Raw genomic sequence first — 18,112 nt, forward strand, 5'->3', positions numbered from 1 at the left:
AACTAATTCCCAAGAAAAATTCAATATGCAAATTTTTATATAGGGCTTTTAATTCTCATAAATAATATATTATGAATGAAGTGCTATATGCATAATTGTGACTTACAGAAGTCCTACAGGACACTTCATTTCCTAATGTCCTTAAATCCACTCTGCTATATTTAAGATTTGTGATAAAATAGAGAGATAAAAAAAAAAAAAAGCATAACTGACTGTCTTACCAAGATTCCCATGTCCTATTGAATTTCTAAGAAATATTTTGTCGGGAGATAGTGGCAGAGTGAATGGAAGCTACACAGACCATCTCCCAGGACCAAACTGGAATTACAACGAAAATAAAGACAAATCGTCAGGAAAAGGCAACTGAAAAGCAGCATGGAGGACCACATAACCAGGGACACTGACTCAATCCTGGTAGGCTTGCGAGGACGCAAAAGGGGGCCAGGAGCCCACGGTCCTCAGCGACCTGGGCTGGGACCTGCGCCCTTGGCTGGGAGCAACGGCCTTACCTGGGAGCAGCACCCTTACCTGGGAGCAACACCCTCAGGTTAAATTCCCAACCGGCTCCACAGCACAGAGCCGGGACAGAAACTAAATTAGCAGCAGCCACTTACCTTAGGCTCCGGCAGAGGGAGGGCAGACTGGACTGGAACTGTGTCGGAACACTTAGGATTTGGAGGGTGCTCAGAGCTTTTGCTGAGTTGCAGCCACGCAGGACTGGGGTCATCTTACTCCTTCCCAGGGCCCTGGGGAGAGGCAGCGGCCCCTCCCTCAGAGATTCAACCCCACTCGGTGGCCATTGAAATGCTAATTGAGGCCCATTAACAACCAGCATCTGCCCCACCCTTGGGAAATCCTCTTACACTGAGCACCTGAGGGAGTTTTTCAGTCAACCCAGAAACCAAGTTTCTTCAGGTGACCTCTACTAATAGCCTCCAAGCAAAAGAGCTAGAGGATAACTACCATTCCCTGGGCTAGCAGCTCTAACCAGGAAAGTAAGATTTGACAGTGGTGATTAACTTGGGTCCTCCCTGCCTCATCGAACCCAGGAGAAGGAGCCACAAACAGCAGAACACCAACACCCACAGGGAAAATTTGGCAGGCTCCAAAGCGCACTTGATAGCCAAAATGGTGAAACACAGAAACAAAAGCCAAATGAAAGAACAAGAGACCACTACGGAAGATGAGATAATTGAGGTGGAGTTAAACAAGTTAACAGAACTAGAATTCAGAGCCATGATCTTGAGGAAGCTCAACAGCATATGTAAGGACATGAGCATCATGAGTAAAGACATAGAAATGTTGAAAATCAACCAGTTGGAAATTACAAACCACCAATAAGAAATGAAGAATGACATATTAGAAATAAAAAACACTGGAAAGTCTAAATAGCAGAGTAGAGGAAGCTGAGGACCGGACCAGTGAATTAGAAGATAGGGTAGAAAAAATCAACCAATCAGAAAACCAAAAGGAAAAAACAATTAAAAAGCAGGAAGACAGCTTAAGAGAACTGTGGGACAACTGGAAACAAAGTTGGCAAGAGCATACAGTGGAGTAAGGACAGTCTCTTTAATAAATGGTGTTGGGAAAATTGGACAGCTACATGCAAAAAATGAAACTAGACCATCAACTTACACCCTACACAAGAATAAACTCAAAATAAATGTCAGACTTAAATGTGACTCATGAATCCATAAAAATCCTAGAAGAATCTGTAGGCAACAAAATTTTAGACATCATACGCAGCAGAATTTTCACTGATACATCACCTAAGGCAATACAAACACAGGAGAAAATGAACACATGGGACTACATCAAACTCAAAAGCTTCTGCACAGCGAAAGATACAATCATCAAAACGGAAAGGCTACCCACTGTATGGGAGAGCATAATTGCCAATGATATATCAGATAAGGGGTTAATTTCCAATATATATAAAGTGTTCATACAACTCAACAAAAGGAAGACAAAGAACCCAATTAAAAAATGGGCAGAGGAACTAAATAGACACCTCTCCATAAAGGACATTCAAATGGCTAAGAGACATATGAAGAAATGCTCAACATTACTAATCATCAGAGAGATGCAAATTAAAACAACAATGAGGTATCACCTCCCACCTTTCAGAATGGCCACCATCACCAAATCATCAAACTACAAGTGTTTGCAAGGGTGTAGAGAAAAGGGATCTTTAGTACACTGCTGGTGGGAATGCAGACTGGTGCAGCCACTATGGAAAACAATATGGTGCTACCTCAAAAAATTAAAAATTGAACTTCCATTTGACCCAGTGATCCCACTTCTAGGAATATACCCTAAGAAGCCTAAAACACCAATCAGAAAGAATATATGTATCCCAGTGTTTGCAGCAGCACTATTTACAATAGCTGAGATCTGGAAATAGCCCAAGTGTCCATCAGTAGACGAATGGATAAAAAATCAGTGGTACATATACACAATGGAGTACTATGCAGCTGTGAGAAAGAAAGATCTCTTATCCTTTGAGACTGCATGGAGGGACCTGGAAAGTATTATCCTAAGTGAAACAAGCCAAATAGAGAAAGACAAGTATGATATGATCTCACTTGTTTGTGGAATATAATGAACATAGCAGTCTGAGGAATGGGTTAGTCCCAGAGACGTGGAAGTGGAGTATAGACTGACAATCCCCAGAAGAGGGCGTGGTGGGGGAGAGATAAACCACAAAACTTATATGCATGAATGCATGAACATTGGACATGGACAACAAAGCTGGGGACAGGGCAGGGAGGGAGGGAGAGGGGGGAATCACTGGGGGAAAAAGGAGAAACATCTGTAACAAAAATTAATTAATTAATTAATTAATAAAAGAAAGAAATATTTTGTTATTACAGACTGCTATTGTCTACTCTACCTCAATGTTCATTTCCATTTTTAGTCTCTTTTGAAGTTAAAATACAGTCATCTCTGAAGACAGAAGTGCAGTTTCTCAAATCATACTTGAATTTGACTTCTGTTCACTGCTACTCTCCATATGACCCTGAATCATACTTAACCCCTTACTTTCCTTATCTAGATGACAGAGGTAATACCCATCTCATAGGGTCATTGTCTGTATTCATTGAGGTACCATATATTAAGAATCTCAGTAGACTGCTTATTATATATTTAATGCTTAATATATATTTATAATTACTATAATGATGATAATATATAGGCCTTAGTTGAATGAAAACTTTGAATAAAAAAAATATTGCATTTATTAAAAGCAAACCTCATATCATGTTAGCACCTGGGGTTAAAGAGATTCATGTTGATAAATGTTTCTCAGTAACACTGATTATGGGAAGCAGTAATACCAAGTCACACTGATGTTGGTTTGGTTTATTTTATTGTTTTAAAAACAATTGATTTTTTTAGGACCTAGCAATGAGAATATGGACACAATGCATACTATTTTTCTATCCCTAAATTCAGTTTTAAATTATTTTGATGAAAAGAAAAATAGGACAAAGCAAAATATTCCTAAGAGAAACTAGATTGGCCCAAGAAAAGTAAATTTGCATCATGTTTACTTCTAAAACAGAGAAATTTAATACTTCAAAAACTAATATCATATAAGTTAAGTAAAATTCTCAATACAGAGAAAGAAATATATGCATGGGATTTCTTATGCTTAATGTGCTTGGAATCAAAGATAATAAAAAGATACATGTGAGAGTATCAAACTGGTAACAGAAAACATATTTATAATCAGGTAAATTATAGGGTAAATATTTTCTCTATGGTGTTGTTATTCAGTGTAAGAATTAACGAACTAGGTATTTTCTCATGACATTTAAACTTTGAATATTTTTAATGTATCTTTATATATAATTGTTCCACACTCATTCATTCTGAGAGCAAAATTTCCTTTTATTTAAATTCCTTCCTAAGAAATGACTCACTGAAGAAATCAGTAAAGAACTTAACAAAAATTAGTTTCTGTGATAATTATTTTTTATCCCATTGTTTAACTTTTAGAGTTAGCAAGTGTTTATTTCTATATCAGCACATGGCTCCCTTATAACCTTTGTGTTATGCACAATGATAAAAGGAATTGCTCCACAAAGAAATGCTTTCTTTCACACAGGAAAAAATGACCAGGACATTTAGATTCATCAAGAGCACAGGACAGGTATTTAAAGATGCTATTCCCTTAAGTATGAAGACATACTTATAAATATTTGACAGCCATATCTACTCTCACTGTCAATTCTAAATAATGTGATGATGATAATAAGAATATTAACTAACCGTGATAAAATAAGTATAGTAATAAGGTGGTCATTTTGTGGCAGGGTGATTTTTGAGCAAGTATATTAACCTCACTATGTTTCCTGACTTACATAATGTGAGTAATACCTGCTTTACAAAGTAGATTGACATCTCACAAATGTTTGTAAATTATAAGTATATCAAGTATATATAGTTTCTTATTACTATGTTTTGTAATAGTTGTCCAAGAAAATCAAGATATATTTCTCTTTTTACGTTTTTGTTTTTTTTTAAATCCTCAACCAAGGATATTTTCCCATTGTTTTTTACATAGAATGGAAGGGAGAGAGGGATAGAGGGAGGGAAAGAGAGAGAGAGAAAGAGAGAGAGAGAGAGAGAGAAAGAGAGAGAGAGAGATGTGAGAGAGATATGTCGATTGGTTGCTTCCTGCACAAACCCCCCAGGGCCAGGGATCAAACCTGCAACCAAGGTACATGCCCTTCACCAGGAATTGAACTCATGGCAGGTTAGAACCTGCCAGTTGACGCTCTTACCTCTGAGCAAAGCTGGCCAGGGCTCTTTTTACATTTCTGTGTCAGTATGCATTTCTCTCACTCAATTAATCTCATCTAGGTGCATCTTTTTGCAGGTTAGTCATTCAAAACAGGTGTATTGAATTTTCTATGAATAAGACACTCTAAGAAATGCCAAAAGAGAGACAGGAATGAATATAATAATGTCAACATATGAGACATTTTTCCTTTTGTCTAAGCTTTACATTCAAATGAAAAAGGGTTAAAACAATGCAAATATTTCCAAACATGGCAGAAAAAAGATGCCCTTAAGATTTCAGTTTATTGACAATTTACTTGGGCTTTGTTTATATATAATTTTGTTAACCAGTGTTATCCCAATAAATTCAATTTAAAAAATAGACTTATGAAATAGTTGCCCTGTACTAGCACATTGCTATGTGCTGGGATACAAAACCAGTTCACAATCCATCCAGGGAATGAATACAAAATAGAAGTACTATATAAAAAAGCATAAAATGTGATTTGATCTTTAAATAGATTCAAGTAATCAAAAATCCCTAAAATTTCTATTTAATTCCAGCCAGTGTGGCTCGGTGGTTGAGCATTGACCCATGCACCAAGAGGTTGTTGGTTCGACTCCCAGTCAAGACACATACCGAGGTTATGGGCTCACTCCCCAGTGTGGGGCACACAGGAGGTGGCGAATCAATGTTCTCTCTCATCAATGCTTCTATCTCTCTCCCCCTTCCTTCCTCTCTCACGAAAATCAATAAAGAAAAAATGTTAAAAAAAAAAATAAAGACTTCTTTAAAAAGAACGTTCTATTCAAGCTTTCTAAATTTAGATAGCAGTAAAATATGGAAATATATATTTGAAAACAGGTTAGACAGTGGCTGGATTGTTAATGTTAGGTCTCAGGGTCTTTCTGTATTTCTATTTTTTTTTTATCCTCACCCAAGGACATTTTTGCATTTATCTTCAGATAGAGCGGGAGAGAGAGAGGGAGGAAGAAAGAGAGAGAAACGTTGACGTGAGAGAGAAACATCGACTGGCGGCCACCCACATGACCCCAACCGGGGCCAGAGACAAACTGCAACCAAGGTACATATCTTTAGCAGGAACCAAACCTGGGACTCTTTGGTCAGGGGGCTGACACTCTAACCGCTGAGCCAAACTGGCCAGGACTCCGTATATCTTTTCTACACATCTGATTCTAGTAAATATTAATGTTTGCACCCTCATTGCTCTGGTTCCTCCGCTATATCTGCCTCAGCTGTTTCAATCACTCATTTGTGCCCTTGAATACTACTCTTGAATGAGGTGGGAAAAATCATTGAAAGAGGTGGAGAAATCTTGAAGGAGTTGGGAAAATCATTCTCTACAAATGTAGAATCAAAAATGATCTGGACTTGAGAACAGTAGGCACAGAAATGGGAGAAAAATGGTGTGATGAAATGAAAATAAAAGATTAATATTAAATCTAGTAGGCGTATTTATAGCCTCATGACAAGAAATTAAAAAGACACTTTCTGAGGAACCTAGACCATACCAGAGAAAAGACTTACATAAAATTACATTTAAGTGTACTCTACTGGAAAAACCATTTCACATTAAAGTCTATCTGCAGACAAGATTGACCTTGACCGTAAAATTAATTGCTTCTTAGTTGCTCATTCTAAAATATGAATGAACTTCCAAAGACTATGAAAAATTTCCAAAAGTATCCACTATTCTAAATTAAGACAAACACACACACATACACACACAAAAGAAGAAATTTGGGAAAACAAAGATAATACGAGAGCAGAAAAAATATATAATCCCCCAAATTAACTTAGAGGTAATATACTCAGAGAGATGAACATATTTATTAATTCATAAAATTATAGCAGGATATTAAAAACATTAGAAACCATGAAAAAAATCAACAAACGCACAAAATTGTTGTAAGATAAAATTAGGAAAACGTAGTAAATAGAAGAAAAAAAAAAAGTCAAAGAAAAAGAAAATAGGAGGGTAAACAAAATAATAGATTAGCCCAGGAAAATCAACAACTAATAGAAATCTTAGAACTAGAAAATAAAAGGCAAAAAAACATTTTGAAGAACATATTCCAATACTGAAGGAAACGAGTGTAAATATGAAAAAAACCACCAAGCAGTCGGCACAATTATTGGAAAAAGATTCATAACAAGATAAATCACTGGAAATTATTAGAATCCCAATACTGGGAGAACTTACAAGCTTTCAGAGAAGCAGCTCATACAAGTAGTACTGGAATTTTAAATAGCAGCATTAAAAGTTATACAATTACGAAACAGAGCCTTCAACATCCGGAGAGAAAAAATAAGTTATCATATACCCACCCCATATATCAGTCAAATGTGAGATCAGAATTAAGATTATTAAAATATGCAAAATTGTTTAACTTTGTACTTTCCATGTAATCTTTCTCTGAAATCTACTAGACAATGTATTCTACCAAAAGAAGTAAACTAAGAAAATGAAGACAAGAATTCAAGAATCAGAGAATTCAACACAGAAAAGAGGAGAAAGGAATTCTCAAAATAGCAGGCGGCCAGCAAGCCTATAGTACTAGTGTGAATGGAAAAGGGAGATGGAGGCTTTCAGGAGGAGACCCTCCAAAAGAGAAAAGCAGAATTAATAGCTAAACTGAGAGCTTTAACCATTTAGAAATATATACACACACTCATTTACACTTCTGAAAAATAAAACATTCTCATTTGAGGGGGTGGGGAAATATCATTGTAGATTTCTTGGCTCAGCAATGAATTATTTGTATATACAAACACTGAAGATTCATTTCAACAAAAATTGAAGCATTTGTTTTTAGCATGAAGGAAGGGAAAACAGTGTTAAAGGAACTCACTCCTCATTGTAGTAGTGAAGAATTGATTCCCTATATGAGAAACAGAGACTTGGAAAACAACACACACAGAAGACAGGGATTTAATTTTCTCTCTCTCAAACACACATACAATGTTCAAATATTATCCAGGGCTCCATGAGGTTATCAGTGTCCCAGATTCCATCTATTTTTCTGTTCCCATATCTGACAATTGGCTTTTATATTGACTTTCCTTTTTGCCACAATAAATTACCACCAACTATGTGGTATAAACAATACAAATGCATCATCTTATATTTCTGTAGGTCAGATATCCAAGATGAGTCTTACTGAGCTAAAATCAAGGTGTCAGCAGGATTGCATGTCCTCCTGAGACATCAGGGGAGACTCTGTTTCCCTTTCATTCTCAGCTCTGCACACCACCCACAGTCCTTGGCTCTTGGCTCCTTCCCTCCATCTTCAGAGCCAGAAAAGCTCATTATTGGCAGAGCAAAAAGGGAACCAAATTCCACCAGTTCACTGGTAAACACTTCTCCTCTGGCTCTCCCTATGGAGATGTTCTGAGATTTTAGATCAATCTTCTTAAAGACTCAGAGATAGCCATGTCACTCTCTGAAATTCAACAGTGTCAGAGACCGAGGGTTTCAAGGGGGCTTTCGGTGGGATACCCAAGGTAAAGAAAGCACGACATCAGGAGGGGTCAACAAAGGACAGCAGCATCTTTATTCCCAGCAGCAACAGCATCTGCCCCAACAGGAGCAGCAGCTTTACTCTCAGTAGCGGCATAGGCTGCCGGCACAGCAGCTTTATTCAATGCAGCTAAAGGTTTTATAGGCCCAGGGGCGGGATGCTTTGCATTGGGCGGTGCACGAGACAGTGCATGGCGCGTGCGTACTAGGCTTTAGCTGTTGTCATGCTTTTATAACAGTAACATCTGCGCCTGCACAGGCAGTTCCAGGTCATGTCCCGAACCACGGCCTCTATCAACAACAGGCCACTTTCCCAGCCCCAACAAACAGTTATTTGTATTTTGAGGAAAACGATTTTGTCCAGAAAAGAGTTCAAAGCAGATTTTCCATAGGGAGAAAATATTTTGTAAAAATGATATCAATGCAGGTATGACTTATAAAGATATTTTTGAGGGGTTTCCAGCCATCTCACTGTACAAGTGCTAAATGGTTTACATTAACTTTGCCCAGTGCTTCAGGTATCCTCCAACACCTCACCATCCTGTGAGCAACATGACTGGGGGGTTGTGGTAGAACATTCTTTGCATGATATCTTATATCATATTGGAACATAATTGATGGTTTGCAGATTCTTCTTCTGAAACCTTGACCAGATTCTTCTTTCTTTTCAAACCATCTTTCTGGGAAAGAATACTATGTGCACATTTTTGGAATTGTTTCAAATTCAGCAAAACAACAGCTGATCTCACTATCCCATAAGCTCCCTGAGAAATTGATGGTGGACTATATACCCCACTAGCTCAGCCTTTTTTTCTGATTGTATTTTCTAAGGAGCAAGTGATCTTGATCAAGTAGTGTATTCATTGGGATTATCCAGAGGAACAGAATCAAGAGTCCAATAGTGTGTGTGTGTGTGTGTGTGTGTGTGTGTGTGTGTGTAGATAGATAAGGATGGATGGATAGATAGATAGATAGATAGATAGATAGATAGATAGATGATAGATAGATAGATAGATGATAGACAGATAGGTGATAAGGAATAGTTTATAAGGAATTGGTTCATGCAATATGAAAGCCGGCAAGTTCCAAAATCTATAGTCCGCAAGCTGAAAACCAAGGAGAGCCAATGGTGTAGTTTCAGTCTAAAGGTCGGTAGGCTTGAGAAGTAGGAAGAATCTATGTTTAAGTTTGAGACATAAGTTAGAAAAAAGCTGATAGCCCAGCTCAAAGGTAATAAAGGGAAGGTCAGCTTTTAGTTCTATGCAGGCCTTCATTGATTGGATGAAGCCCACCCACATTAGGGAGGGCAAATTGCTTTACTCAGTCTACAACTTAAATGTTAAACTCATCCACAAACACCATCACAGAAACACCCATAATAATGTTTGACTATATATCTAGGTACCCAGTTGTCAAGATGACACATAAATTTAATCAGCAATATGTAGCTTGCTTATTAAAAGACATTTCCTTCTGTGGATGGCTTAATCTCACCTGATTTCCAAGAAAGTGGTGGGCCTGTTTTAAGGAACAGCTGAAATCAGTGGCTACACTCCAAGCAACTAAAAGTTGTTGGTATTTTTGTTTGCTTTCTTGAGGGGGTGAGTTTGTTTTTATAATTAGTTTTGAAATGAACTTTTGGAACTCTGGGATCACCGGGTCTCTAGAACTGTAATTGTGGGAAAAAAAATTTGCTTGCACCTTTAGCAAGGTTAGAAATACTTCATAAATAAAGTTTTTAAGAAAAAAGGTTCTCTTCGATCCTTCTTAAATGATCATATCTCTTTCTGACCACAGTTGGGAACCATTCTTTGCTGTTAAGACAGCATATGATTTGCTTGCAATCAACTGGAAAATTCAGATTAATTAGCCCATTTCTGGTCTATAACCTTAATCACACCTGTACAGTCCTTTTTGCTATTTAGGCCACATTCACAGGTTCCAGGGATTAGGACGTGAACTTCCTCCAGGACTAGTACAAGCTGCTATTCTGCCTACTACCTCTCCCTTCCTGGTGTCATTCCATGGTTACAAGGAAGGGGTAGCAGGTCCACTCACCATATCCCTTCCAGAAGAAGAAGGGATGTAGAGGGGAATATAAACAGTGCCTTCCAGCTGACTCACCACCTTTGTAAGGAAGATTCATGAGAAACCCACCCAGCAATTTCCACCTTCATCTGATTGAACTAACTGGATGTCTAATTGGGTGTCACATGAGGTCTAGCACAGTCATTTATCAGAGTAAGTAAGTCACTAAATTATAACCAAAATTTACAAATTAAGAAATAGAAAATCAGTGTAGCATATGGAAATATAGAGTTAAATTCAAGAAAAAAATAAATATGAATTGTAAATGATTTTTTTTCTGGACAATGGAATACTCTTATGGAATGAAAGTAGGGAGAGACATGGACAGTCTTTTTTTTTTCCCCCTCATAAGTCTTATAGCAGTATATAACTCACTAAAAATATGTGCATACATACTTTGATTACAAGTAAAATAAAATAAAAACCAGATCTATTGCTTAGCTCCACTACCATACTAACTTTTACTTTAGACTCTGTAAAAAGATGGACCCTACACTTAGAATTTCATCATCATATAAGTGTAACAAGATTTTGTCCTCCAGACAGCTGCAGAAAAGCCCATTTAATTATATAGTATATATAATTCCTCTTTAATTATATAGTATTTATCTTATAAATTATCTTATTAATTTAAACTTTGGGATATTTTTTTTAAATTATTTCTCTACTGATTCTTATACCACTTATACAAGATACACACATTTAACTTTTCAGTGTCTTAAATTAGAAGTCCTTAAAAGACCAGAAAATACTTATGCAAGTTTTTTGTTTGTTTGTTCTTTTGCATAGCACTTCAGCAGAGCTGTGTTTAACAGATGCTAAAGAGGAGATTCTGTAATAGAATCTCAAATTAGCATTCTTTGGAAATTGGAATATTGTGCATTTTGATTAGCTAAGTTTTTAAATGTCCAAAGGTTTCTCTTTAAGAAGAAAACTCATTTTAAATGTTTTTCATGTGTTCTGACATACACAAAATACCAAACTAGAAGTATAAGATAGACTTTAGAATGATTCTGTTATCTGAGTATCCTGCATTTTATAATGGGATTGCTGGATTTAGTTTTCTTTAAAGCATCATTATTTATTTACTAGTCATTCAACGCTCTCTCTTTTGCTCAGAAAATGGGAAACTCAGTTTCTGTGATGTTCAGTGGAACTTTTGACAGTTTAATGAAGAAATCTCAAGAGTGCAGAGGGTAAGCAAAGAGATGTTTTCCCCCATAACAGGAACCAGCCCTGAAGTGGTAAATGCGCAGTTTTATTTCTGTTCTTAGAATTGCATCCTGGCCTGCCTGACCCTAGTTTTAAGGGAAACATCTCAGAGAATTCTCTGTAACTGTATTTTTCATTTTCTTATGATTTGCTACTTCTATTACATAGGAGTAGCAGGCACTAACAGCCAGTTTAAATTGAAATAGGATGGTTACTTCCTACCATTCACTTTCTTACTATTCTTTATCTCCTCCTCCCCACCTGGCCAGAGGAATGTATTATGACCTATAGACTCACAAAGGAATTTCAAGCTCTATTCTGTTGTATTGTAAAAACATATACAAGAGACATGACCCAGGATAGGCAGGGGTAGCAATGCACCTTGGGTCTGTGCTTTTCCTATGATTCTAAATCATCTAATGCATCTATATCTCTGAGGGAGGGGAAAGGTGATCTATATCACTCAGTGATAAATCCTCTCCAGGTTCAGTTGCCTAAGAAAATGCTGGATGTGATCACAAATAACACTTCTCCCTGCTTAGAAAATTACATTGTTAGTGACCATCCAGAAACAAAATAATAATGATAGTAATAGTGATTTTATACTAAAGGATAAGAATGATGCTAGGATAATATCTGGCTTCAAGAATGAAAAACAAAGAAGACTTAAAAACATTGGATTTAAGGTAAATCAGTAATCCTCAGCTGAGGTGATTTTGCCCTTCAGGGGACACTTGGCAATGTCTGAAGACATGTTTAGTTGTCACAACTGACATCTCGAAAGTAAAGGCCAGAGATGTTGCTAAACATCCTACAACACACAGGACAGCCGCTACACAGCAACAGATTACTGGCATAAAATGTTAATAGTACCAGGATTTAAAAAGCCTGGGAGAATGTTGCTACAAAGTGCATGCTTGTGCCCTGCCCCCCAATTCATATACTGAAGCCTAAACCCCACTGTGATGGGGGTGGAGGAGGGCTTCAGGAAGTGATTAGATCCGAAGAGTGGAACCCTGGGGATTACTGCCCTTACAAAAGAGCAACCCCGCCACTTGTCAGGTGAGGCAATAGTGAAAAGGCACCCGCTTTTTTCTTTTCACTGATTCAGAAAGCAGGTCCTCAACAGACACCCCTTGATCATGAACTGCCGTGCTCCCAGAACTCTGAGAAATAAATTTCTGTTGTTTAAAAGCCACACAGTTTATGGTATTCTGTTGTAGTGGATATTTTACAAAAGCAGATGTTAGTCATTTCAACACTCAGCGATTTATTAACTAATACACCTCTATTGCAGTTCTGATTTTTCTAAATGTTCCTAGAAATCTTATATATAGAGGGCAGAAAACAGGTGGACATTGTTCCATATATAGCAGCAAAGCATCTTCTGCCTCTAGCTAAAATTGATCTTTGCTAACAACTGTTTCAAGTACTTTCCCTGCTCAAATGTCACCTTTTTGCTAAAGCCTTCCCAACTCCCCCAGGAGAGAATTAGTCACTTTCTCCCTGGTACTCCAAGGCTGTTTAGTGCAGATCTCAGTTACAATTTTTTTCATATAGCATTACAAAATATTTCTTATCATTTTTCCAAAGCCCAAAGTCTGTGATCTCATCCAGGATAGAGGCCACACCTTATGTTTCTTAAAACTGAGCACACTGTGCCTGGAACAGAGTGATTGCTCAATAAATGTTGATGGGGTGACTGAATGAGAATGAGAATGTGCCCTGGCCGGTTTGCCTCAGCGGTTAGGTCATTGGTCTGTGGTCTGGAGAGACCCGGGTTCGGTTCCCACTAAGGGCATGTACCTCGGTTGCAGTTTGTCCCCAACCCTGGTTGGGTCGTGTGGGTGGCAGCCACTCGATGTGTCCCTTTTACATCGATGTTTCTCTCTCTCTCTTCCTCCCACTCTATCTCAACAAAATGTTGAAAAATGTCCTCGGGTGAGGATTAAAAAAAAAAAAATAGGAGAATGAGAATGTAATTTGGGTGTAAGATTCAGGAGGTCTTGATTTGAATGTTTAGACTCAACGATACTGAATATGACTGAAAGCCTCATTCCTCAAACATTGCCTAAATGACATAACACAGGTCACAAGTCATGCTCTCTACGAACTTTAATAGCAGAGATTTGCAGAGTACACAGTGTTGGAGTGGACAAAGCATCTAGCTCCATAAACCATTAAATACTAGTCAATGTATATGCACAGACAGGAAGGTAGGCAGGATGGGAGGGACAAAAGAATAACAGGAAGAAGGAAAAACTATTCTCAAAATGCCAACTGAGCGCTGGTCAGTGTGCTCAGTGGATAGAGCATTGGCCTGTGCACTGAAGGGTCATGGGTTTGATTCTTGGTCAAGGGCATGGACCTGGGTTGCAGGTTTGATTACTGGCTCCAGTTGGGGCATGTACAGGAGGCAAACAGTCAATGTGTCTCTCTCACATCAATATCTCTCTCTCTACCCCCCTCCCACTCTCTCTAAAAATCAATGCAGAAAATATCCTCGGGTGAGGATTAACAACAACAACAACAAAAAGCCACCTGGGCATAAAACCTTATATTATTCTCCCCCAGATGCTATTCTAGTAAAACTGACTTCAGAACAGAAAAAAATTAGGAACTGACCTCTTTTTACCCCAAAAAGGAGACTGAAAACTGCCTTTAAAAGCATTGAAATTAGTGGACTTCAAACAGTGGTTCATGTAAACAACAAATAGGTAACAAAATCAATTCTAGATTCTCAAATTCCCTTTTTCCTCTTTTTGAAAAAGGTCTTTATTCTTTCCTATGTTCATGTTCACAATAGCCCTGCTCCTACTTTACAAAAAAGAGGCCCCCGTCTCACTCACTCAGAATCTCAGTATGGTGTAAATAGGGTGTATTTGAGGGTAGGATTATGTAAAAGAGGGTAAAACCTGCCAGAGGGACAAACAAAAGGTCTATTTGAAATACTAGTCTTTGTACAACCTCCTTGGATTAAGGCACTATAATCCTATGGTGGATATTTATGCTTTTATACCTGACACATATTTTTTTTAATTCATTCATTCATTTTTATTACAGATGTTTCTCCTTTTTCTCCCACTGATTCCCCCTTCGCCGTCCCTCGTCCCTCCCCGCCCTGTCCCCACCTTTGTTGTCTATGTCCGTTGCTCATACATACATGCATATAAGTTCTCTCCCCCCCACCCAACCCCCTCTTCTGGGGATTGATGCCTGACACATATTTTTGTTAAGGATGAAGTGTAGCACTAGTAATGAGGTAGGGATCTTCTAAATTCAGATATATTGTAAAATAGGGTGAAGACATTTTCTTATTTTATGTTATTGATTCTTCCTCTGTGACTGACAAAGACTGTATTGCTCATCAGAAAGAATCCTGTAAGAGCAATGCAAAGGTACATCCCATGTGAAATACTGGAAGTGGAAGAATCTTTTTCATCTAGGCCAAAACACTTCTTGCAAAAGCCCGTTTTCACGCATGATCTCTCTGGAGTCACAATGAATCAGATGTGTACAAAGTAAACTGTGAAATGCTGATTTTATTGCAAAGTACACCTTCGGAGGATTTTGTCAATTCTCAGTAATGAGAAAATTTTTGGTGATTACTTTTATTTACCCTGTTTAAGTCTGTATGTCAGTTGCATATTTTGCATAATTCTACATTAACTTACAAAACATCAATGTCACATATTCACTTGGAAGAAATAGATCCTAAATAAACTGATGTTTTCATTTCTCTTGGTCTTTGACACAGACATATAGGAATAATTTTTTTTAACTTTGCCAAAATATTATTGAATACTAGAAATCCACATTCAGGTTTTACTTGCATTACTTTGCACATTCCTACCACATTTATATTTAGTAACAAGAATATATTTTAGATTCTACTCTAAATAATATACTTAGTATCAATAATTAATATATTTTTATAGCCCTGTCATTCTAAATAGTTTAATAATTCTCTCTCAGGCTCTTAATTTTTACAAAGTCAGTTAAAACCTTCTGAAAAAAGGAACATCTACTTCTGTATGGGCATAGGACGAAATGTTTCCAAAATGTAGTAAAAAGTATAATGCCCTGAATATTAAAACAGCAATTTTAGCTGACAGATGTGTTGATATCCTGTTCCAAATCTGCTTTCAACCTATTATTCCAGTTTCTCCAAAAATACCCCAACTCTAAAGCCTGCTAAGTCATTCTATTATCAGTGAACTAAGATGGCATTCTGCCTTTTCTAAGCATACAGAGAAGGAAAATATTTTGAGTCATACTATGGTTAATAGTTTTATATAGACTGGTTATAAAATATTAAAGACATTCAAGTTTTGTGTAGAATTTGACCAATTGCTAAATGAAAAAGTGTATGTGTATTCTTTGTCCTTGAAACCTAGAAATGTATGTTTCTGCTTATTAATTAATGGACTAATATCAAGACACTATAAAAGTATACTATTTGTAAATATTGTAGTTGGTTGGAATCATACAAAGAGCAATTCCTTTGAAAGAAAAGGCAAAAAAATAAAAGAATAATGAACTTTCTATTGAGAGGATAAAATGCCTGAATCTACTTTAAAAATGGGACAAAAACCACAAACCTCTGAATATATTACAGTGCATTTGAAAAGTGCCACAGGAAGTGCTTTGTCCATGAGCAAGGTGCATTCATTCAGGAAGAGGGGAACTGAGATTCAAAATGTTCCAGGTAGATATTCTGGAGAGGACTTCTTTATAATAGACTTACTGGTATGTTTACCTCAGAGATTCAAAAGTAAATCATACTACATTAGCAAAGAAAATGCAAAAGCTGAGAAAAGTAAGGGGAAAAAATGTATCATCAATTGTGGAATTAATTTTGTTGATGGATGAAAACCACATCTTTGTAATATGCAAAGCATTTTATTAATTGAATACAGTGATTAAGAGCTGTGCCGCTGGGACCAGACAAGCCTGGGTTCCTTAGCACCATCAAGTCTTTATTTCCAACTTTTAATGCTAAGCTGGTAGATTTATTGAGAGAAATAATATTGAGACTATTAATATACAGCACATAATGAGCTTATCTCAGTGTCTAGTACAGAAAAAAGTCTTCCAAAGCTAGAAATAATATAGCTAGAAACAAATTATGGGGTCTTCCCTGAAAGGTGATTTTTATTTGGGAGATGATCTGAATTTGTTCATGGTTGAAGTGACAGAAATACTTAAAGTAATTTTGGGGAACAATTTATTCTAGCTCTACAACAGCATAGCCACATTTTCATAGACTCTGAAGCTGTGCATATGGAGGATATGACTAGAGTACAGATTAAAAACTGCTTCAATTCAGATTTTTATTTGCCTTATACATTCCCCAAATCATTTCATGCCTGGCTGTGCTCAAGGAGCACATGATAAATATTAACTCAGTATATAGATCAATGATCTTACATATCTAAACACAGATAGTTATTTCTGTTAATATATCACTCGGTTCATGGAAGATTTTTTTTCCACCTATCAGGACACAAACCCTTGTCATGTCAAAGGCAGCATCTCAGAACTAAAACCAGCGCAAACACAGCAAGACATATTGTGCACAGAAATCACTGCTAAGATGAAGACATTATAATGAGAGCAAGGTAATGAACAGAATAGCAATTTGCCATCAGAAGAAAATTTCCTTCCCTCGGAAGAAATGCCTACAGCGAATACCAACAGAAAAACATAATACCTCAAACTGCTTGTCTAGGATATATTTTCTTATCAAGCAATGCATTTCTTATCATGATGAAAAGGAAAATGGATCCATGGCTAATGCTGATAAGTTAACAGAGATAATGTGTTGTAGTAAACATAAATTTATCATTTCACTGCTAAGAAACAAAAAGAAATGAAAGAAGAAGGAAAGTAGAGAAGCAGAACTATATCTCCTATAATAAAAAAATAATGCTAATAAAATGAAACAGGATGATTGGCAACCAATTAAAAAGTGAAATATTTAAAATTACGTTCTCTGATTTTGAAGTAAAATTAAAGTAGATTAAGATTCTATTTCCTCCTTGAATTAAAGTGACTCTTATTTAAGTAAAACTTAGAAACAATAGCCCTCCAAAAAAGAATACATGAAGCAATTATGTACCACTTACTTGCATATTGAAAACCTCAGTCATACCCAGCCAGTGTGGCTCAGTGGCTGAGCATAGACCCATGCACCAAGAGGTTGCTGGTTCGATTTCCAGTCAGGGCTCATGCCCAGGTTGTGGGCCAAATCTCTAGTCGGGAGCACGCAGGAGGCCGCCAATCGATGTTCCTTCTCACTGATGTTTCTATCTCTCTCTCTCTCCCCCTTCCTCTCTCTAAAATAAATAAAGAAAAGATAAAAGCTATTTTTAAAAAAGAAAGAAAGAAAACCTCAGTCATGAATGAAAATTCTCATCCAAAAGTGTTTTCCAAATAAACTAACTTTTTGTTAGCTGATCACTATAGATATCCTCAATTAT

General features: G+C 37.0%; 1 pseudogene; it reads left to right on the forward strand.

The window, feature by feature from the left end:
- The window catches only part of LOC118642025, a 125,027-nt pseudogene extending 114,608 nt beyond the window's left edge, over positions 1-10,419 (forward strand).
- The last annotated feature ends 7,693 nt before the right edge of the window (positions 10,420-18,112 follow it).

This window comes from Molossus molossus, unplaced genomic scaffold, assembly GCF_014108415.1.
Source record: "Molossus molossus isolate mMolMol1 unplaced genomic scaffold, mMolMol1.p scaffold_m16_p_3, whole genome shotgun sequence".
NCBI classification, from domain to species: Eukaryota; Metazoa; Chordata; class Mammalia; order Chiroptera; family Molossidae; genus Molossus; species Molossus molossus.